The following is a 23,169-nucleotide window of genomic DNA, read 5'->3' as shown; positions in this document are numbered from 1 at the left end:
CCCGCCTCTTCATGGATACTGTCGTGTTCGCTACTGCTGAGTCACAATAGGAACTCCCCATTTGGGTGTTTTCAATATATAGATGGTACCTAATGCATGTAGGCTGGTTATAGTTACCAAAGAAATGAATGCTGAGAAATTAGAGAAAAAAAATGCTTTGGGAGAGTTCTTTGTACTGATTGAACCTATTTTCAATCTTCTCATTCTCTACTGAACTAACTCCAGTTTGAATTTTGCCTCAGCACTCCAGCAAATAAACTCTTATCAAAAAGAGAGTGACCATCATTTAACAAAGAAAATGATCAAAACTCGAGTCTTTGTCTCACTCAACCCCTGAGCTGCATCTGACTATTCTCCTTCAAATACTTTCTGCTCTTGGATATCAGGGTACCACACATTCTCCTGGTTTACCTCTTATCTCGCTGACTCCTTCCTCTTAGCTTCCTTTGCCCCATAGCCTCATCTTCCAAACTTTGCATAATGGAGTGTCCCAATTCTGTCCTCACATATCTTCATCCTTTAGAGGTTCTCATCCATCTCAGAGCTTCCAATTCCATTAATGTGGTAATACTTCCAAACTTTCTATTTCTAGACCTCTTTTCTAAACGCCAAACTTACCTATCTAATTGTTTTCTAGATGTTTCCATCTGGGCATTATCTTAGCTTGAGGCAGGGAGCTTGCATTCCATTATTTTATTAGGGAACACTAACTTAGGGATAAAGAATGGGGTGATAAGCAAGAATAGAGTCAAAATAAGGATCCATCATGGAGCTGACTACATCCCAGTCAAACTAATTATTCCATCCTTTGGGTCATCTTTGCATTTCATGGAGAGATGGAGAAGAATATAATCATCAGTTCCTGCCTCTCATTGGTCAAGGATGCACATCAAAAGCCATCACTCTCCACTCCTGACTTACAGATATCATCTGTGTGGGAAACACATGAGATCTGCAACATCTTACACCACGTGGGCAATACGGAAGACCCAAGGAAGGAGGCCAAATATTTGAAGCATGAGCTGTAAATGACACTCCGATAGGACATGTCATTTGATGAACTGAAAGGTCTTTAACAGCCTGTTGCCAGGATGCTGTGGTCTGTAGTGGTGTCAGTGGTGATGGTGACCTGTCCCCGAGACTGCAGGAAGAGTTCAGGTCATTGCTCAGTGTTCGCTCATCGCAAAATAGATATGTTGGCCTGTGTTCATCTGAAGAGTGCTGGTCATAGATCTAAGATCTTAAATTTAACTTACTCCAAATGAACTTCTAATTATCTATGTCTAAACCTGTTCTCCCCCCTCTCCCCCCAGTTAATTTGTTCCTTTCCTGTAGATGCTTTGCTCAAAACTTGGACTCTTCCTTGGCTCTTTGCTCTTACATCTGCATCTAATCTGTCAGGAAATCAGTTCTAGGCAACTCACTTCTTTCCCTGTAACTCCTTTCTTTTAGGTTACTGCAAAGTCCCCCAGGAAGTCTTCCTGCTTTTATCTTTATCTCCCTATAGTAACTCAGGTCATCTGACAGAGTAATCCTTTCAAGATGTAAGTCAGAGCATGCACCCCTTCTGGTGAGTTTTACAATGACATCCACTCACAGTAAAGTCCCCCAAACTTTCATGATGCTCTGTGATCTACTCCCACCCCGATCATTTCTCAGACTACTCTCCACATTCTCACTGCACCCGCTACACACCAGTCATGTGGATTTCCTTTCTGTGCTTCAAGCAGGCTAAGCATAGTTCCCATGGTCTTCGCACTTGCACTTTCTTCAGCTTGATACTTGATTCTTTAAGATAATTTGCATAATTCCCTCCCTCACTCTCTTTGGATCTCAGCTGAAATGTACTAAATAGGAGAGATCTCATCTCTGAGGATTCTGTATAATAGCAGCTACCTCCCCCCACCGCCCATTGAAGCACTTTCTCTCTTCCATGTGCTCATTATATTCTCACCTGTGATGTATATTTATTTCTTTATTGTCTGTGTCTCTCACTAGAATATATATTTCTCAAAACCAGGAAATTTTCCTGTGGTATTTACTACTGAATCCCTAATATGTTTGCCACATAGGAGGTGCTTAATAAATGTACCTTGAAGAAAAATGGCATGGATGACATTTTGCACTATGCGTATCTTATTTTTTTCTTTTTTTCTCATTATTTTATTAGCAAAATAGAAAGTTAGCATCTTTAAACAGAAAATAGAGCCTGACTTCACATACAATTCTCCAATCCAATAGAAAAAAAAAGGAATGGAAAAAGAAGGCATCAAATTATATTTAATTTCCTGTTAACACCCAATGTCTCATTTATTTTAATCCTCTCTGACTTCTTTTAAGCTCTTCAGTGAGGTGGGCAATAATATTATTGAATTTTTCTTAGTAAGCTAGAAGGTGAAATATAAAAGAAAATTAAATATACTGAAATAATTTCTCCAAGTAATCAGTATCTTATTATTATGCCAAATGGAAGGCAGTAAGTTATTATTACTGCTTGTAATACTTCTAAGACTCTGAATTAGTCTAAAGACCCCTCTAAGGGATACATAAAAGAAATGTTTTATAGTATTCTATAACTACCCAGAAATGAAACTGTGCTTTGCACAGTTGTAAGACCCAACTTTCACTTTTAGAGATAATTAATCTTTTGCATAGCACAGTCAGTATACAGATTCTGAACATCAAATTGTTATGTCTGGATTTTCATCTCTCATCCCATGTCAACAATCTGAACACAGCAAATCATGAACATTCTGTACTCAACCTAATTACCTAGATACATTGTTGAATTTAAAGGGATTATTGAGCAATCTGTATCAATTATTAATGTAATGATACAACAGCTATAATATACTGATGGTTTAAAACATAAACCATATATTTCACTCTATAAATTCTAAAAGCTCAAAAAATTCTAAAAGCTTTCCATAACATACATTTTTGTCACCTCCTACCAACACTCCATATGGTCAAACTTTCAAATGTTAGCTTTTGTAATGGGTATATAGTACTGTCACTTTTTGCTTTTAAGTTTCATCTCTCATGGCTAATAATGTCAGTATTTTTTCCTGTGTTTAGTTTTTGCGTGAAGTGTCTATTCAGATTATTGCCCTCAAATATGCCACTCTTAATAACTATTATGTGTGGACTTAAAAAGAATATGTATTCTGCTATTGTTGGATGGGGTATGTAATAAATGTCTACATTTAAGTGATTTCATGTCTACTTATTCTATCGATTATTGAAATCTTTCAGTGTCCGTACTTATACAATACTGTATTTTGACAATATTTGTACAATAATAATTGTAAAATTCCTATTTCTTCTTGTATTTTTTAATGTGTTTTGCTTTGTGTGTTTTTCTTCACAGATTTTTAAATAAAGCGTCTATGATTGTTATGTCCTGTTGATAAACTGACCCATTTATCATTATGAAATGACCATCATTATCAGGTAATACTCTTTTCCCTGAAATGCACTTTTTCTGATATTAATATAGCCACTCCAGATTTCTTTTGATTAATGTTGGCTGTCTCCATCCTTTTACTTTTAAACTACTTCTGTGTTTGTATTAAAGTGGATTTCTGTTTTGCTGCATATAATTAGATCTTGCTTTTTAAAAACTCTAATCTATCAGTCTCTGCATTCTAATTGGCCTGTCTGCGTCTTATACATTAATGTACTTTTGGATATGGTTGGGTTTGAGTCTACTATCTTGCTACTTATTTTCTAGTTGATGAATCTGCTCTTTATTCCATTTTCTCTCCATTTCTGCCTTCTTTGGATTAGTTATGTATGTTTCTATGATTTCATCGTATCTCATTTGTTTGTTTTAAGCTATAATTATTTTTTCCAGTAGTTGTTAAAGGCGTACAGCGCACATATTTAACTTAATGCAGTCTCCCTTCAAGCAATATTCTATCATTTCACGTATAAAAATATTACAACAGCATTTTTCATTTTTCCTACTGTTTCAGACTTTGTGCTATTGTTTCATTGTGTTTCACTTAAATATACATTATAAACCGCATAATACATTGTTGTTATTTTTGCCTTAAGCAGCGATCTTTTAAAGATATCTTAAAAAGTAATAAAATACCTATTTATATTCCTCCGTATGGTATCCACTTCTAGTGCTTTTCATTTCTTTCTGTAGATCCATGCTTCTCTCTGATATTATTTCCCTTTTGCCTAAAAGACTTCCTTTAATATTTCTTGCAGTGAGAAGTCTTGGTTATGAATTCTCTGAACGTTTTATGTCTGATGAGTCTGTATTTCACCATTGCATTGAAAACTTTTTTTTTTCACAGTCTAGAATTCTAGGTTGACAGTGTTTTCCTATCAGTTCTTTAAAGCTGCTCCACTATCCTCTGGCTTGCATTATTTCTGACAACAAGTCTGTTGTCACTTAGCATCTCTGGCCTCTACCCCCTCATTTTTGACAACCAACAATGTATCTGGACATTGTCCAATGTCCCCTGGAGAATGAAATAGTCCCCAATTTAAAACCACTGATTTATCTGTATCATGTCTTCTGTTCTCTAGGTTGTTTGCTCTTTTTTATCTAGTTGTAAGCAGTTTTATCATGAGATACTTACAGAAGTTTCCTTTATGTTTCTTTTATTAAGTTTAATTTTTCATTTTTGTTTATTTATTTATTTATTGTCCTTTTGCCTTTTCTAGAGCCGCTCCCGTGGCACATGGAGGTTCCCAGGCTAGGGGTCTAATCAGAGCTGTAGCCACCAGCCTACGCCAGAGCCACAGCAACACAGGATCCGAGCCACATCTGCAACCTACACCACAGCTTAAGGCAACACCAGATCCTTAACCCACTGAGCAAGGCCAGGGATCAAACCTGCAACCTCATGGTTCCCAGTCAGATTCATTAACCACTGCACTACGACGGGAACTCCAATTTTTTAATTAATTAATTAATTTTTTTAACTTTTCATTTTTAATTGAAGTATAGTTGATTTACAATATTGTATTAAACTTCAGGTTTCCTGAATTGGTATCTTTGAAGTTCTTGGAACTTTGGGTTTACAGTTTTCATCAATTTGGAACTTTCAGCCGTAATTTTAAAAAAGTATTTTTCTAATCTCTCTCCTTTTTCTGCTTCATCAATAGCTCCAATTACAAGTATGTTAGTCTGCTTGACATTGTGCCACAGTTCACTCATGCTCTGTTCATTCTTTCAGTCGTTTTTCCCTCTTGTGGTTTATTTTCAATAATGTTTATTGCTATGTCTTCAAGTTCACTGATCTTTTACTCCACAGTTTCTAATGTGCTGTGATTTCCATCCATTTACTCACTTTAGAAAGTATCTTTTTCACCTCTGGGAGGTTGATTTGGGGTCTTTTTTAATGTCTTCTATGTATCATTTAATGTGATTAATCTTTTCTCTATTTTTTTAACATGTGGCCTATTGTTCTAAACACTGTTTTAAAGAGCAAGAGTCATCTCTTTCATTTCAGAGTTATTTTTTATTAATTGATCTTTCCCTCCCACATTATGATCTTTATTTTTGTTTCTTTGACTATCTAGTAATTTTTGGTTCAATGTCAAGCATTGTAAATTTTACATTGTAGGGTACTGGAAATTTTTGTATTTCTATAAATGTTCTTGAGCTTTATTATGGTGTGCACTTACTTGGAAACAATTGATTCATTCCAGATTACATTTATGTTTGGCTAGTGGGTCCAAAGATGCCTTTAGGCTGGGATGCATTTTGCCCCACTCCTGAATTATATCCTTTAGTATTCCATCCAATGTACCTTAAATTATGAAGTTTATCTTTCTAGCTGATGGAAACACAATCAATTATCAGCCTTGTGTTAGCCCTGAGGACTATTCCCCCATGCATTTTGGGGTGATTCTCTATCCATCCATGGATAGTTTCTTTATTCACTTTTGCTGGTCAGTATTCATTTGAGGAATCAATGCAGACCCTCTGCAGGTCTCTGGAAGCTCTCTGTAAAGTTCTTTCCTACCCTGTAATCTGTCCAGAAAACACTAGGTCCCTCTGCTACCCCAGTCTCCTATCTGTTGTCTTAACTGAGAGAGTCTGCTGGTCTCTGCTTGGCTTCCCCTTTCATGTGGAGCTGCTGGGAAATTCTCCAGGAAGTTAGCTGAAGCAATTATTAAGTTTACTTCCTTTGGTTTTCCTTTCTCAGGCTGAAAATCATTATTTCTTATATTTTAATCTGTCTTTTAGTTGTTTCAGGTAAAAGGGTAAAGCCAGTCCCCGATCCTCCTTCTTAGCCAAAAGCAGAAACCCACACAAATGTCTTTGAAATGTGAAAGACTGATATGTGTTCCATGCCTGAGGAAGCTAACATTAGCTTAGCCTACCGGGTAGTGAAAGGATTAGCGGAATGATGAATAACTGCTTTGGTAGCAAGAGAGTGCCACTGACACACTGAAATTATCCTAACCTTATAGGGTTTTTGGAAGGAAGCAATTCCGCGATTGAGACATGGAGTACATTTGAGAGCACCATGGCTATTAGCTTGGTTAATGCTCTCTGTAGAATGAGGTGAGAAGTGGAACTGCACCATTATCAGTGGATAGGAAAGGAGAACCAGCAAACACAAGGATAAGATATGCATCCTCTCTGGTAACAAGTATTCCAGAATTGAATGCAGGTGAAGCTTCTTCAAATAGCCTATAAAATTGCTCCAAAAGACTGTCAGATTGAATCTTCTACACATCTACTCAGGTATGTCAACTCTAACTGTCTTAGAAGCCCAGAGAGCATGGACCCAACCAGCCAGATAAGAATTCACCTATCTTCTTTACCTCTTTTCCCTCTCCCAGCTTCAAAGTAGCAGGTAATAAGGAGGAAGTAAGCAAAGGGAGAATAGAGAGCAAAAGTACCAGGCCTCCCATCTCCATTACTAGCTTTTAAACAACTGCACAGCATAGGATAGAGATGATTTAATTGTAACTTAAGCAAATACTTTTGATCATTGCATAGTGCTACATATTCTAAGTATTAAATTGTGACTAGGTTTTAACTGAAATTGACCCTGAAGAGGTTAGCTGCCTCAAGACATATAGCAAGTAATTGACAAAGCTGGAACATAAAACACAGATCAGTTCAGCTCCAGTTATCATACCATCTAATAACCAAATGATCCAAGTCTCTGTATATCATATAAACAGTCACAGCTTAATAAGATTCTTAGGTCAGCGGACACAGTCCCTTAGCTTTCCAACCTACAAATAGGATTAATAGTAACTATTGGTTCAGTGGTCCAATAATCACATTCAGTAAAACAAAATTCAGTGCTATGTTTAGAGACCTTTATATTCTCAATAGTTTAGGACAATTTTGTGTAACACATTCTTACAATTAAGTCAGATTATTGACTATGAATTAAATGCCTATTTTATAGTATTTTATGTAAGCAAACTTGGAAATTAAGAAAGTTATCCTTTCTTAGGTTGTGCATCACATTTTAAAAATTCATTCTTGAGATACCGGAGCCTTTCCATGAGCCTGGCACAAGTCTAGGTGTCAGGATATAGCAGTGATCAACACAGACACAGTCCAGGCATAATGAAATGTATGATTTAGCAAGAAAATTGTATAGGAACAAGAAACTGCAATGACAAATTTTATTACACAGTATAAAAGCAACATGTTTATAATAGGACAGTCTAATCTGCTTTGAGGTGTTAGGGATGGTTTTCCTGGAGAAGAGATCTTTAGGTTAAGTGCAAAGAAGGTGAGTTGAAATGAGCTAAAAAAGATGGAATTGGAGATGGAGTAGGGGGACTGGCTAGGTCATTTATATATATGTCACATATCAACAAGTATAGACTAGAAGACAGTTTGTGTTGTTAGTGTTGTTGGACTTTTTTTTTTTTTTTTTTTTTTTTTTTTTTTTAGGGCCGTACCCATGGCATATGGAAGTTCCCAGGCTGGGGGTCGAATTGGAGCTACACCTGCTGCCCTACACCACAGCCACAGCAGTGTGGGATCTGAGCTGCATCTGCGACCTGCAACACAGCTCACAGCAACACTAGATCCCCGACCCAGGGATAGAACCCACATCCTCATGGATACTAGTCAGATTCATTTCCACTGCATCACAATGGGAACTCCCAGAATTTTACTTTCTTATAAAGTGATTATATTTTTGTTTAAAATGCAAACAGTATGAAAGAGAGATACAAAATACAAAGTACAATCTCCCTACAATCTCTGTGATTGCCGCTTGGGGTATGTCTTACAACATTTTTTTCAATCTATCAAATATGATGGACACACATAAACATCACAGACAAGATCACACTATATCTACATATATCATAAAACTTGTAACAGACCTCTATTTATGTCAATAAATATAAATATCAACACACTTTATGTTTATGGCGTATCAAAATTGTCCATTTGTATGTCAAAATTGTTTCCATTTTAAAAAATGTTATTGACAATGCTGAAATAAATATTCTGTGTACACATTTTATACATTTCCCTGATTAATTCCAGAATAAATTTCAAGAGTAGGAATTCTGAGTCAAATTTAAAATTTGATGTTTAGAGAAGGCAGTTCATAAATAATATAAATGCTGTAGTTGTTATGCTGACATTTTAGATAGTAGATTATCATCCATTTCTTACCAAGAAATAAATTAACATATATCTTAAGGCTCTTTGGTTGTACTCCATATTTATTCAGAATATCAGCTCATTAGGACAGATAAGCATAAGGTCGAGCAGCTAAAATGAAACAAAAATGCCTACACGTTATTAATCAACATTCGCTTATTTCATGGGAATATTGCAGAGGGAAACAATAACACAAGATTAGAGCTTTGCTTGAGTGATAATTGCTAGCCAAAAAGTAAATTGTGACTTTACTGTTTCAGTTTTAAGATGTGCTTTTCTTGCAGTTAACTTGTGTCTTTGGTGGTTTGATTCCTGAAGTATAACTGGATAATATTGATAAATTTTGGCACCGTTTGGCGTACTAAAATGTAAACTTATTGAGATTCATCTTGATTTGAGCCACCCTGTCATTCTGAGACAAAGACGTGGACAATAAATTTTTTAAGAGTAATGATCTTGTCATTTGGAGAGATATCATCAGATCACTCAAACCTATATTATTACCCAACAATGAGCTATACTTTAGATTTGCTGACTGATGGGATTGTTTATGGGTAATGGTGGCTGTCATTTACAAAATGGAATATAGTTCAGATTCTTTTGTTATGTTCCTATAGTCTGGATTTTTGTGACTCTCCCCCCAAATTAGTATGTTGAAATCTTCACCCCAAAGATGATGGTATTAAGAAATGGGGACTTTGGGAGACACCTTATAAAAGAGGCTCCAGAGGGATCCTTAGCCCCTTCCAGCATGTGAGGAGACAGTGAGAAGGTGCCATCTATGAACTCAGACCCTCGCCGGAGAATGTGACCATGCTGATGCCTTGAACCTGAACCTCTAACATACAGAATTGGGAGAAGTAACATTTTGTCGTTTATAAACTACCAGGTCCGTGGCATTTTGTCTGGTAGCCCAAACCAACGAAGACACATGGAAACATCAACTTTAAAATCCAATCTTGCAAATGGAATTTCACTAATTTTTATTTAAACAAGAATTTTTATCTTGAATCAGAAACTCTGGCCCATAATAGGTAAAAATTTTCAACTAAGTGCCTGAACACTCTGCTCTCATTTCACTAAGGGTCATCTGTTATTTATGAACCACCCTCTATCTCTACAACATAGGAAAAGTTGAAGTTATTCTATCAACAAGGATATCAAGATAAAGAATCATCGTGATTGATTCCAGACTCACTGCTCTAGTTGTGAGGGAAAACTTGATGATCAGAGAGCTTTTACTTAAGGAAAATCTGCTACTTTACCCCTTACAACTGCCTCTAGAAAGTGGCCTCTGTCATGTGCTTCTCTTCTTCCTTTGGATACATGAATGGCTTCAGTTAGCTAAGGTTGAGGGATAAAAGTTGCATCTTTCCCGTAGATATTTAATTGATTGAATTTACAGAGCAAAATTTTCCGAGTTTATCCTGATATCCAAGTGCTGGACATCCTTCCATAGAGCCCTCTTCACAGTACTGGCTGCCTTTTTACCACCTATAAACTGCCAAAGAATTTTGGGAGATGTTCTTGGAAATGTGTCTTCTTGGCTCTGGCCAGGAGGCTCTCTCTTATAGGCTAGAGAGTGGAAAATGGTTTACCACCACCCTGTTGCAGTAAAATGTAATAGGTATAAATCAGAAGTACAGAAATTCCACATGGCATGGCGCATTTGATTTTTGAGCTGTGTTTTTCTCATTGGAAAAATAATATTTAGTCATTGTCAAAACTCTGGAATATAAAGAGTGATAAAGAGATATAAATAAAAATCACTCATGTATTTAACTCCCTAAAAAAACCAAAAATCCCTCTTAACAACTTTATATATTGCCCAAGAGTCTTTTTCTATGCATACGTTTTTTTTTTTTTATAGCTATGATGATACTGTAAATTGGTTTATGTGCTGCCTAAACACTTCCTTTTGTCACTAAAACTTTCTCGCAACTGCTTTTCCACAGCGCTTATATATATATTTATGGAGCATGTAATGGGTGCTCAATGATTGTTACAAAGAAGTCTCCACCCAGACTTTCTTTAACTGCTAATTATCTGCTATATCTCTTCCTCTTTAATTGCAACTCCTCACTGCAGCCTTGAGTATTGCTCTGCACCTCCTTCCCCACCAAATAACCATTTATTTTGAAAAGATTTCAAACCTGTCATTTCAAGCAATAATAGTACAATTAACTCCTAGGTACCCTTCATCTATGTTCACCCATTGTAACCTTCTGCCACATTTGCTCTTTTTCCCCCCATCTATGTACATGTTTCATTCTGAGTCATTTGAAAGCAAGTTGGAAACTTCATGACACTTTATTCGGAAATGTGTACGCTAGGGCAAATCTCCTAAGAACAAGAGCATTCTCCTGCATAACTACAGACTGTTTTTACACCTAGGAAATGTAATATGTATGCAGTAATGATTCTTTAGGTGGATAGAATTTATATCCATATTCCCCCACTGTGCAGACTGTGTCCTTGATAGCATTTTTGTTCTTCTTTCTGTTGTAGCAATAACATTCAGTCACATACCACTCAATGCATTTAGTTTCCTGCTTTTCCCTGAACATTTCGGTTGCTGTGTAATATACCATGTAGTGCCGCAATTTTACTACTTCCTCCTAGTTAAATAATTGTACTGTCATATGTAAAATTTTATATTCAAATATTTTTACCATGAGGAGTTCCCATCGTGGCTCAGTGGAAATGAATCTGACCAGTATCCATGAGGATGCAGGTTTGATCCCTGGTCTCACTCAGTGGGTTAAAGTGCCGTGAGCTGTGGTGCAGGTTGCAGCCACGGCTTGGATATGGCGTAGCTATGGCTGTGGTGCAAGCCAGTGGCTGCAGCTCCAATTTGACCCCTAGCCTGGCAACCTCCACAAGCCGTGGGTGCAGCCCTAAAAATACTATATATATATATATCTTTTACCATGAAATTAATATTTGTCATAATATAGAAATCAGAAAATGTAGATGAGAAACTCAAGAATAGCTCTGCTTAAATGTTGATATATATTTCCTTTGCTGTGTGATATGCACGAGTAAAAATTTATATAAAAATGCTTACAAGAACATGATCATAAAAATAGATGATTTTCATTTTTTGGCCATGCCTGCAGCCTGTGGAAATTCCCAGGCCAGGGATTGACTCAAGCCACAGCAGTGACAACACCAGATCCTTAACCTACTAAGCCACCAGGGAACTCCAAGAATATTTGTATTTGATGTGTATATATTATATGTATCTTGGGGTTAACAGTATGTAGGGAAGTATTTCTGCATCAGTAAATAGCCATTGACTATAGTATTTGAATGGCTGCTTGGAACTTCTTATTTCATAATTATTTAATCAATCTCCCATTTTAATACAATTGCGACTTTGGTGTTTTTAGAAAGCAATAATTAGCATTATTTTATTTAGATTGTTTTTAGCACATTTGTCATTATTTCTTTAAGATAGATTGCTAACTTGGAGACTGATGAATTAAATAGAGTCATATTTTTAAGGCCTTTGTTCTGGATTGCCAGATGGCTTCAGAGAAAGACTATTACCTATTTCTACTCCTATCAGAAATGTGCGGTGTTTGGAAGACTCTAGATTTTATTTTTCAAAACAGTTGAACCATGTGTTCAGTATACTACTCAGTAAACCTTCTGCCATCTGATTTGAAATGCTTAATTTAGCAGAGCAATTCTCAAACATTTTGGTCTCAGAACCCCTTTATGCTCTTAAGTATTATTAAGGACCTCAGACACCTGTGCGTGGAATTTAAATAACAAAAACAGGTTATACCTCTCACTATTTGCTGTTAGAAATGAAAATTCAGAAATTTGTGTCATATTTATGTATTGAAAAACAGTAATAGTCCCCTTTTACATGTTAATATAAATAACACTTCATAAAAATATTATTTCTCAACGAAAAGTATTTGTGAGCTAAGTGGCTTCATCTTTAATGTCTAGCTTCAGAGAAGATAGGCAGATTCTCCTGTCTGGGTCTTATTGATGCTGCTGCAATAGCATATGCTGTGTAGCCTCTGGAAAACTCTATCTTGTAAGAGCATGAGAGTGAAAAGGGCAAATAATATTTTTAGTATATTATAAAAATACCTTGGATCTTACTGACTTTGGAAGAGTCACATGGACCCGAGGAGTTCCCAACACACACTTTAAGGACCTCTTCTTTCACCTACAATAAAAGTGGTTTAATGCAGTGTCTAAGAATAGGGATTCTGGAAGCCAGATTGTCTAGACGCAAATTGAACCTTCACAAACGAGTTAGGTGGTTTCAGGCAAGGTATTTACACTTGGCTCTGTCTATAAAAAGGAGCTAATAATAGTGCCTACCTTACAGAGTTGTGATGAGAAGGAAAAGAATTTATGTTGCCATGAGCTTATAAACGTACCTGGTACAGGGTTAATGCAGTACGTGTGTGCGAGCTGTACACTGAAGTATGATTCTGTATTTTCCTTCCTTTCCCATAGATCTGGCTTTATGTAGCAGTCCCCTGCTGTTTTAATAACATTAAGATATGTTTTTACTATCTGGTTAGGCACAGCCTTCTTCATTAAATCTTCGTTTTCAGGATATCTTGGCTGATAACAGCATGTTTTCTCTTTCAGATCATTCTACCAAGTTTTAATAATATTGAGAATTGATCAGAATTACATAATTAAAATTAATTTGGCTGGAGTTCCCATCACTATAATATTAAGCTTTTAAAATATAAAATAGGGTATTTGTTTCTGTTTATTTGAAATCACAGTAGTTTGTAAATAACTCAAGCACTGAAGTCAGTAAGTAATCATAGAAAAGTCTTTATCATGAAAAGATTTCCATGATTAAAACTGAGCAATGAAACTTCAGCTTAAAAAAGGTTCAATAAAATGAATAAAACCTCTAATAAAAATAGGTTGATAAATATTAAAATAAAAATGTTCAGTGCCTTTTGTGGGGCTGGATGCTTAGCTGCATGATCAGCAGTGTTTTAATTTGGGTGGATAACTAATCTCTGGGAAATAATCTACATTTCTGTGTTCAAAACTTTCTTATTATCAGCAACTGTGACAGATTTTCTTTTGCACGAATATTTTTTCCTTCATCAGATAATCATAATGAACATTACACATAAATCTGTATTCACAGTCTTACCTAATTATAAGGCCAGCAAAGAATGACGTTGTTTATTGCATCTGTGGTCTGCAGAAGTTGGGAACTTTTTCATCAACGTAGCAACCAGCCCAGAGCCACCTAAATTAGAAGACAATGAAATGAGACTATGTAAGGAGGGGTTCTCTCTATAGGATGTAGAAATACTATTCTCAATGAATATATTTATATGTAAACACTGCTTATTTTAAGTACACACTTATTGAATACCTACCCTGTTTCCAGTAAATACCACCGGCCATGGCCTTTGATATATAATATGTCTCCCCCTTGAGTTCTGAATGGCTAAGACATTTGCTGGAGGTAAATCATACAGCTATGATGTAACCGAGCCTAATTTTGAACCCAGATCTGTTTTATTTCAAAGGCTGCGCATTGCATAATAACGTGCCTTCTTTCTCCAGGGGAACGGGAGGCTCTTTGATGCTGCCCAAATCTCCTGAAAATAAGGAGAGGCTGTTCACCTCTCCTTACTCCTGCGTGAGCCTTTAAAAGTCCGTTCATTTTTGAGGTCTCCCCCAGTCCTATAAAGCCTCCTTCATGCTTGCTTTAAAGTGCTTCACCAGTAGCGTCATTGCAGCCAGCACTGCGGTCAAAGTTCCCTTCTTATTACTTAGTACACATTTCCCATCAGTCCTCAGGGCTACTCCTTGTCCAGAACCCCTTTTCTTTTCTTTTTCTTTTTCCTCACTATTTATTTTTTCATTTATGTGTTTATTCACTCATATACAAATATTCGTGGGGTGCCTGTCATGTGCCTTTGGGCACAGTTAGAAATGCTGTTCCCTTCCCATGCTCCCTTCCTCTCTCCTTTCCTGGTCTCCTCTTACTAAAGTCACTCTGTTTATTCTGCAGCTACGCGGTTTATGGGTAAGCCGAATTAATCATCTGCAGAAAGCAAAAGTAAAAATTTTGCCTGGCCCAATGCCATGAAGTTTAAAATACAGGCTTCCTTTTCGTTATTCTCTTCAGTGACCTTGGTACAAACTTTTTTTTTTTTTCCTCTGACTTCAGACCACTTTTTTGAATTCTTATAAGTATATTTAACTGTTTGCTAAAGTGAGGTATTGATTAACTTCATCACTATTGGATTATCTCCTGGTCATACAGTCTCCAGAGGGGCAGGCTCACTTGTGTTGTGTTAAACTGCATCCCACCGCAGGGAAGCCCTCCCTTGTAAGATAAACAGTAACATCGCATAGTTATCCAGAGTTTCTCCTTTCACTCTTCTCTGCCAGGAAAAGTTCAATCATTTGTTCCTCTAGTAAATGATACTCTTTAAACAGCAACCTCCTGGTGGAAAAGAAATGAAAATGTTTTTTTGGAGAATTTTTCCAGAAAAAAAAGCTAACCTTTCGTAATTTAAAACAGTATGGGTTAAAATCTAACCCTTTCCATAGATTATAAAAATCCATTCTTTGACACAATACCTGCTTCCAATTCACGTATTAATTTATGGATGCCATAAGGCATTAATTGGATATGATATCACACTTACTACCAGTTTTAAAAATGCCACAGGCCGTGGTCCTATAGCAGAAACAACAAAATATTGCATTGAGAAAATCAATCTTCTAAAGAAGGATCAGGTGAGCTGGTCACTGTTCTTGGACCGTAAATAGATATTTGACTTTATGAACATATTATAGGGTGCAATTCTGTACATTCAAAACAGAAAAGTTAGCATGAGAAGATAAAAGAATTTATTCCTAAGAGGCTTAATTAATCATACATCTAACGTCACTACTCCAGTAAATGTGGATAAAGCTCCTGGGTTTAATATTTTGAGGAATATAAATTATTACCCCTTTTTCTCTGATCACCATGTAAGGTTTTGTTGGAAAATAGAAGAGATGATTTTTTCATGTGTTAAAATCTTTTCAGAGGTGCAGAAATTAAGACAGCAAATGACAAATTTCAAACCCGGTGTTTGTTATGTTATAATATTTAATAGGAAGTTATCTTGGCACTCTGACAAATTCTAACATATTTTGCTGAACATTAACTATTAAAATGTAGAGCACCTCAGACTATATGCAACACCAGCTTTTTTTCTGTGTGCCTACAAATAAAAATAATATCAAGGCCAAAGCACTTACCCAAGGAAAGGTCTGAGAAAATTGTTCTCTGGTAGGAGGCTGTAGAGACCACTGCACAAATACTACGGGTCATAGAGCAATGCACCATAAATATGAGGAGTACCAACTACCCATCCTACTTGAAGCAAGGACTACCAGCTTTAGGCAAGATCTCTCATCAACCCCTTTTTATTTATTTATTTTTAAATTTATTTTTTATTTTTATTTTTTAAATTGTTATTTCCTCAATACAGTATTTTTTCTGCTGTACAGCATGGTGACCCAGTTACACATACATGTACACATTCTATTTTTGCACATTATCATGCTCCATCATAAGTGACTAGACATAGTTCCCAGTGCTACACAGCAGGATCTCATTGCTAATCCATTCCAAAGGCAATAGGTTGCATCTGTTAACCCCAAGCTCCCAATCCATCCCACTCCCTGCCCCTTGGCAACCACAAGTCTATTCTCCAAGTCCATGATTTTCTTTTCTGTGGAAAGGTTCGTTTGTGCCTTGTATTAGATTCCAGATATGAGTGATATCATATGGTATTTGTCTTTTTCTTTCTGACTTATTTCACTCAGTAGGAGAGTCTCTAGTTCCATCCATGTTGCTGCAAATGGCATTATTTAGTTCTTTTTTATGGCTGAGTCGTATTCCATTGTGTATATATACCACATCTTCCTAACCCAATCATCTGTCGATGGATATTTAGGTTGTTTCCATGTTTTGGCTATTGTGAATAGAGCTGCAATGAACATGAAGGTGAATGTGTCTTTTTTAAGGAAAGTTTTGTCCAGATACATGCCCAAGAGTGAGGTTGCTGGGTCATGTGGTGGTTCTATGTATAGATTTCTAAGGTACCTCCATACTGATCTCCATAGTGGTTGCACCAGCTTACATTCCCACCAACAGTGCAGGTGGTTCCCTTTTCTCCACACCCCCTCCAGCATTTGTTATTTGTGGACCTATTAATGATGGCCATTCTGACTGGTGTGAGGTGGTATCTCATGGGTAGTTTTGATTTGCATTTCCCTAATAATCAGTGATGTTGAGCATTTTTTCATGTGTTTGTTGGCCATCTGTACATCTTCCTTGGATAAATGTCTATTCAGGTCTTTTGCCCACTTTTTCCATTGGGTTGTTGACTTTTTTGCTGCAGAGTTGTATAGTAGCAGGATATAAGATTAACATCCAGAAGTCAGTCACATTTCTGTATACTAACAATGAAATATTAGAAAAGGAATGCAAAAATACAATACCTTTTAAAATTGCACCCCCAAAAAATCAAATACCTGGGAATACACCTGACCAAGGAGGCAAAGGACTTATATGCTGAGAGCTGTAAAACTTTAATCAAGGAAATTAAAGAAGATGTAAAGAAATGGAAAGATAGTCCATGATCGTGGGTTGGAAAAATTAATATTGTAAAAATGGCCATACTACCCAAAGCAATCTACAGATTCAATGCAATCCCTATCAAATTACCCATGACATTTTTCACAGAACTAGAACAAACAATCCAAACATTTATATGGAACAACAAAAGACCCAGAATTGCCAAAGCAGTCCCAAGGAACAAAAACCAAGCAGGAGGCATAACTCTCCCAGACTTCAGGCAAGATTACCAAGCCACAGTCATTAAGACAGTGTGGTACTGGTACCAAAACAGACATACAGACCAATGGAACAGAATAGACAACCCAGAAATAAACCCAGACAACTATGGTCAATTAATCTTTCACAAAGGAAGCAAGAACATAAAATGGGAAAAAGTCTATTCAGCAAGTATTGCTGGGAAACCTGGACAGCTGCATGCAAATCAATGAAACTAGAACACACCCTCACACCATGCACAAAAATAAACTCAAAATGGCTGAAAGACTTAAATATAAAACAAGACACCATCAAACTCTTGGAAGAGAACACAGGCAAAACATTCTCTGACATCAACCTTACAAATATTTTCTCAGGCCAGTCTCCCAAAGCAACAGAAATAAAAGCAAAAATAAACTAATGGGACCTCATCAAACTGACAAGCTTTTGCAAAGCAAAGGAAATCAAAAAGAAAACAAAAAAGGACAACTTACAGAAAGGGAGGCAATAGTTTCAAACGATGTGACTGACAAGGGCTTAATCTCTAAAATATACAGTCAACCCCTTTCTAAATCCAAGTTAATTCTCACACTTACTCTCACCAATTGGTTCTGTCCAAAGGCCTGGGATTGACTGATTCACTGACTGACATTGATCTAAATGCTTTTGCTAGCAATGAGTTTATATGAACTTCCAGTTTGGTATATAGAAAGTGGGCTCACCTGCATTTTTCCTCACCTTTCTCTCAAAGCCCTTCATGGACATCCCTGTCTGCCAGCTTTGACCTTTGGTCGACAATGTTTGTTCCTTCAGACCTTTGTCCTATCTGCCTCGATTCCTGAGCCATGCATGATTCTAATTCCCAAGGTCTGCCCACTTGGCACTGATAAACTCTTGTTCTGTGCTTTCCCACAACTTCTGTTGCCACTAGATTTCCTCTAGTCCCTTTGGTCTCTGGGTGCTCTGAAATGTCTGGTTACATTCCTCCATTATTCTCTGTCTTTGTAAGGCCACCTGTTGCAAGACCCAGCCCAAGCTCACTCACTGGTCAGGACGACTGGATCAGAGTTTGTTTCTATGTTGCACCTTCTTTTCCCTGACTGAGTGTATTTAAAACCAGAAATAGTACTGGGAACTTGGAATGGATGAAAGAATGAATAGAATATATGTAGGCAGACTTCTCAGGAAGTGGTGGGTTGGTTGGCTGATTTACTTGTTTGCAGCAGTAGACCCAGCTCCCTCCTCCATCCCACCCACCCAACTTTCCCTTCCCAATGTTAGCACTTAGCAACCTGACATTGTTCTTGTTTTTGAGTAAAGTGTTAAGAGCAGAAGAAAAGCCATGGTCCCCAGGACCAAAGCACTCAATAGGAAGTGCTGGGGAAATATTTGTTATTGTTACTACTTATTACCACTTTTGTCATGTCTGGAATCAAACGGTGTCATTAAGAGCAAATTCAATCATATTTAAAATATTAAAGAAATATTTAGAAAAAAAGAAGTCAACCAATGTCCTAAGTGACGTTGCTCTTTTTCTCGGGGAAGATGAAGAAAGAAATAACAGAAGAGCCTTAAATCAATTTTAGAATTTTCATGAACTTTCAAGTATAGCCACCCTTGAAAATGGTACCCTATGCCATTATGCTGTAACCTTGGATAAGTCACACAATGTCTGTAAAGCTGTTTCTTCCGCCATGCCTGTGGCATGTGAAATTTCCCAGGCCAGTGATCGAACCCACACCACAGCAGTTCTGTGACAATACTGCTGTGCTGACAGTGCTGCATCCTTCACCTGCTGTGCCCTCTAAATGCTATTTCTTCAACTGTAAAATATAAGTGATATACAGAAGTATTAAAGAGAATCATTTTCCCCCTAAGTCCCAGAGATGTATGATTTTATACACATAAGTATATTGAATATATTGAAATGTGTTGCAGTGGCAGTCATGCCTTATCAAATATTATTCAAAGATTCATTTTTTATGCAACAGTTAAGTTCACTTTTAAAAGAATCACTCATACCAATATTGTGATTTTTAAAGTCCTTAATATTGAATGAACACCGTTTTGAAATTGATAGATATCCAACTGATAATGTGCCCTTGGTGAAGTTTAAAAATTTAGGATGAATTTTGATATTGACAAAGAAGTCAAACTACAATCAAGTGTAAGTTACCTACACTAGAGGAAAATAGTATATTAACTGAGTTTTACACAGGCCAAAGATCGTAAATACATACCTGAACTTTGAAAATGTACTCCAGCTGAAAGTGAAAACCCTAAGGAATTTGTAAAGCTAAGAAATATTTTTATAAATTTGCAAATTCAAATGCTACTCATCCTTATAAGAATCAGTTGAATTTTTATTCTTTTAGTTGAGATATTTGCCCTAACTATATTATTTTTCAAACTTAAAATAAAATTCTAGAAATGAACATAAACATGCCCTTTGTCATTTGGCAATTCTTGAATGACAGGGGAGAATTATCACAGAAAATTGTCTTAATATTTAAGTTCTGGTTCTGATGAACGCCTTTCCTTGAAGTTTGGCGTAATTCCGTATTGCCTTACGTAAAAGAACACGAAACAACGAGTTCCACTGCAATATCCAGCTCTTCCACACATAATATGTGTCTTTTGTGTATCAATTTACTTCTGTGGACCAAAATTTTGCCCTATTAAAATAAAGGTGCTGTCTTAGATCAGTGCATCCTAAGGTGTGATTCTGAAATAGTAAGTGTTCTCCCAGCAAATTCACGTTGGGTAGATGATAAAGGGGATGATAAAGGTATCTATTTCAGTCTTTATTTTGAAAAACATCGATAATAAAACCATTCAGACTTTTCCCTTTCAAATGGAATTGTCTTAGAGCCTCGTGCTTGCACACTGGCAGTGTCTCCACATTAATGTTTTGCCAGTAAAAAACCTTTTTTATTTCAATATCTGACTTTCCCAGAATGTAAATTTCCTTCAATACATTTTTCCACTGATGCTCATATGGAATTTTTGTATTGACATCCCTAGAACTCAATACAACATTAAAAAAAAGCTTTATGGAAAAAGTCTTGAAATACAATCTAATTATAATTAGCAGTAAATATAGATTATTTGAAACATGTTGACAAAACATCTATAAAGTGATTATGCATCTCAGATGTCGCTGGCATTAAGAGTGGTCATGGTACTAAATGCACAAAGATGTGGGATTTTTATTTTGTTTTTTGCAAGCACATTAATTGTTTGATGTTTTCAAAATGATGGTTTCCATATTCCTAATGTAATAGTTTGTTATTATATGTAAGCTTTCCTTCCCTTCTATTCCAGCTTTGATTTGGAGTTTGGAGTTGACTAGGAGTACTTGATAGTTTTTCTTTTTAAAATAATGGAAATACCTCCTGGCCAGACTGATTTATTTGTATTTTTCAGAGCACATCTGAATGGATTAATAATGAGATTCCTATATGCAATTTTTTACTTGTATCACCTTTTATTCAATATAACATACAATAAAACATTTACTAAGGACAGAAATTATAAGAGAAACAAAGAAATATTGATGAAAGAGTGATTAATTAATAGTAAGGCCTTCTCTAGTTCATTGGAAAGCCTTAATATTTTGGGGGGTGGGTACCCCACCAGATGGATAAGTTCCCAGGCCAGGGATTGAACTCACAATTCAGCTGTGACTTGAAGTGACACAGCAGTGACAACGATGGATCCTTAACTCACTTTGCCACACGATAATTTCCCTTAATAATTATTTTTAATGAAAGGTCTGGAATAAGCTTGCAGTAGGATAATTAGGGCTGTCAATGGTAAAGGATAAAAAGCCTGGGGGAGGGGAAAAATTCATATTTATTGAGTCCTAACTATAAGCCATCAGTGTGCTGGACAACTGTGTAGGCTGTCCTTGTACATCTTTACCAGAATGCTGCTAATTAGTATTATCTTCATCTTACAACTAGGAAAGCAGCTTTAGAAAGGCTATATTTTCCCCAACGTTATCCAGATATCATGATATCGAATCCGTATTCGAATCCAGCCTCTCCATCGCCAAAGTTCCTTCTTGGTCCAGCATAAAAAAATGCTATTTTGGGAGTTCCCTTTTGGTGTGGCCAGAGAAAAAGAGAAAAGGATGCCTCCCCTCTACATCTGTGAGATCTGGGATTTGACTGGCTGTTGGAGGAGGAGAGGAAGCCAGTGGAATCACTCCATTTACAGAATCATAAACAAGCTATCTTCGGTGATACACCTCTCTCACAAACCTGTTACAATAGGCCTCCATTCTCTCAGGGCTTCTTTCTGCAAGTCGTCTTGCTCCTTGTCCTTAACTCAGTCTGCAAGAACGTGAGCTTGAAGCTCCCTCTGGTTCAGCTCATGCAGGTACTATCCACCTACTTTATCCCACCAGTTTTGATGAAATCACTAGTCCATTAAAGCATTCTCTCTCACTCTTTGTCTTCATGAGTATACACATTTTTTCTTCTTTTATTCTCCTTTTAGTGGGAAAGGAAGCAGTAAAGTGGAAATGTAATAATCAGTTCACCGTATTTAGATTGAAATCCCTCAATATCTAATTTTTTGAGAAGTCCTTACACATGGTTGCTTAAAAATTTCCTTATTTTTGGATTATTTAGAAACAAAAGACAAATGCTAAAAAAAGTTTCGTTTTTGCAAGATTCAAAATACAAGAATTCCAAATGTCAGGTCATGAAAGCTGTTTATGTCTATCTTGACAGTGCAGCAAATAGTTAAAATACATTTACAATATAAAAAAATCAAACAAATTTAATGTTACTATTGAAATGTGTATTTATATTATATGATTTTCTCTTATAATTATTTTAAGGTAAGCTGGGTGGGAACCCTTTTCTATAGACCAAATTCAAAGATTTTCTCATAAATTGCGAATACTATTAAGTTTGCATTAAAACTAATTTTATAAAAATCTTTAATAGTAAATTGGACTGAAACATTTTAGTTCAAACAACCTCAACATCTACTGTGAAAAACAATTTTAATTAAAGAGTTTTAAAGCATCTCATAATAAGTTTTACTATGAACAGGATTTGTGGCTCAATAAATTGTATACAGTGCTGAATGAGATGCCCTGCAGCTCTTTCTCGTGTTGGTGAACTCTAATAGTTCTATTATTTTTAGGTTACATTTTAACATTCATGTATTTCTTAAAGGATATTCTGACTGTGAGATATTTTAAAATAATTTGATTTAGCAACCATTTCTAAATAGTAATCATATGTCAGGAACTCTTCTAGGCTCCAGAGCTATAACACACACACACACACACACACATTTGTATATTTTAGGGCCACACCTGTAGTATATGGAAGTTCCCAGGCTAGGGGTCGAAGCAGAGCTTCAGCTGCCAGCCTAAGCCACAGCCACAGCAACACCAGATTCAAGATGCATTTACACCCTACACTGCAGCTCACAGCAACACCAGATCCTTAACCTACTGAGCGGGGCCAGGGATCGAACCCGCATCCTCATGGGTATTTGTCAGGCCCATTAATGCTGAACCACAACATTAACTCATATGTGTGTGTGTGTGTGTGTGTGTGTGTAGTGGGAAGCATTACTTTTCAAGTAGGTGACATTTATCCAATTCTTCAGATTTTTGTGGAAGGGGATTGGACCCACTGTTGCTTTATCCTTTCTTTCAATTTAATGAAATACC

At 36.5% G+C, this 23,169-nt stretch overlaps 1 protein-coding gene and 1 long non-coding RNA gene across 9 annotated transcripts in view; one reads left to right on the top strand and one right to left on the bottom strand.

Moving 5' to 3' along the window:
- The window catches only part of LOC110260439 (uncharacterized), a 71,899-nt gene extending 57,583 nt beyond the window's left edge, over window positions 1–14,316 (bottom strand). For 4 of the 8 annotated variants that reach the window (XR_014844676.1, XR_014844681.1, XR_002343741.2 and 1 more), the window contains exons 1-3: window positions 14,005–14,316; window positions 13,773–13,871; window positions 13,027–13,131 (exon numbers count right to left, since the gene is read on the bottom strand). This is a non-coding gene — a long non-coding RNA (uncharacterized LOC110260439). Of the gene's footprint in view, window positions 1–8,667; window positions 11,120–13,026; window positions 13,132–13,772; window positions 13,872–14,004 lie in introns of those variants that run through there. The other 4 variants (XR_014844678.1, XR_014844677.1, XR_014844682.1 and 1 more) reach the window with 2 other exon arrangements.
- Window positions 1–23,169, top strand: part of LOC102158069 (uncharacterized) — a 532,572-nt gene that overhangs the window by 430,279 nt on the left and 79,124 nt on the right. The window contains exon 4 of the mRNA XM_085023887.1: window positions 3,371–3,453. The gene's annotated coding sequence lies outside the window, so the exon portion shown is untranslated. The remainder of the gene's footprint in view (window positions 1–3,370; window positions 3,454–23,169) is intronic.

Source organism: Sus scrofa, chromosome 4, assembly GCF_054392235.1.
Source record: "Sus scrofa isolate SSC_HxYL_T2T_F1_AM1 chromosome 4, Sscrofa_HxYL_maternal_Yorkshire_Landrace_v2.0, whole genome shotgun sequence".
NCBI lineage: Eukaryota > Metazoa > Chordata > Mammalia > Artiodactyla > Suidae > Sus > Sus scrofa.
This window is presented reverse-complemented; position numbering and strand designations above follow the sequence as displayed.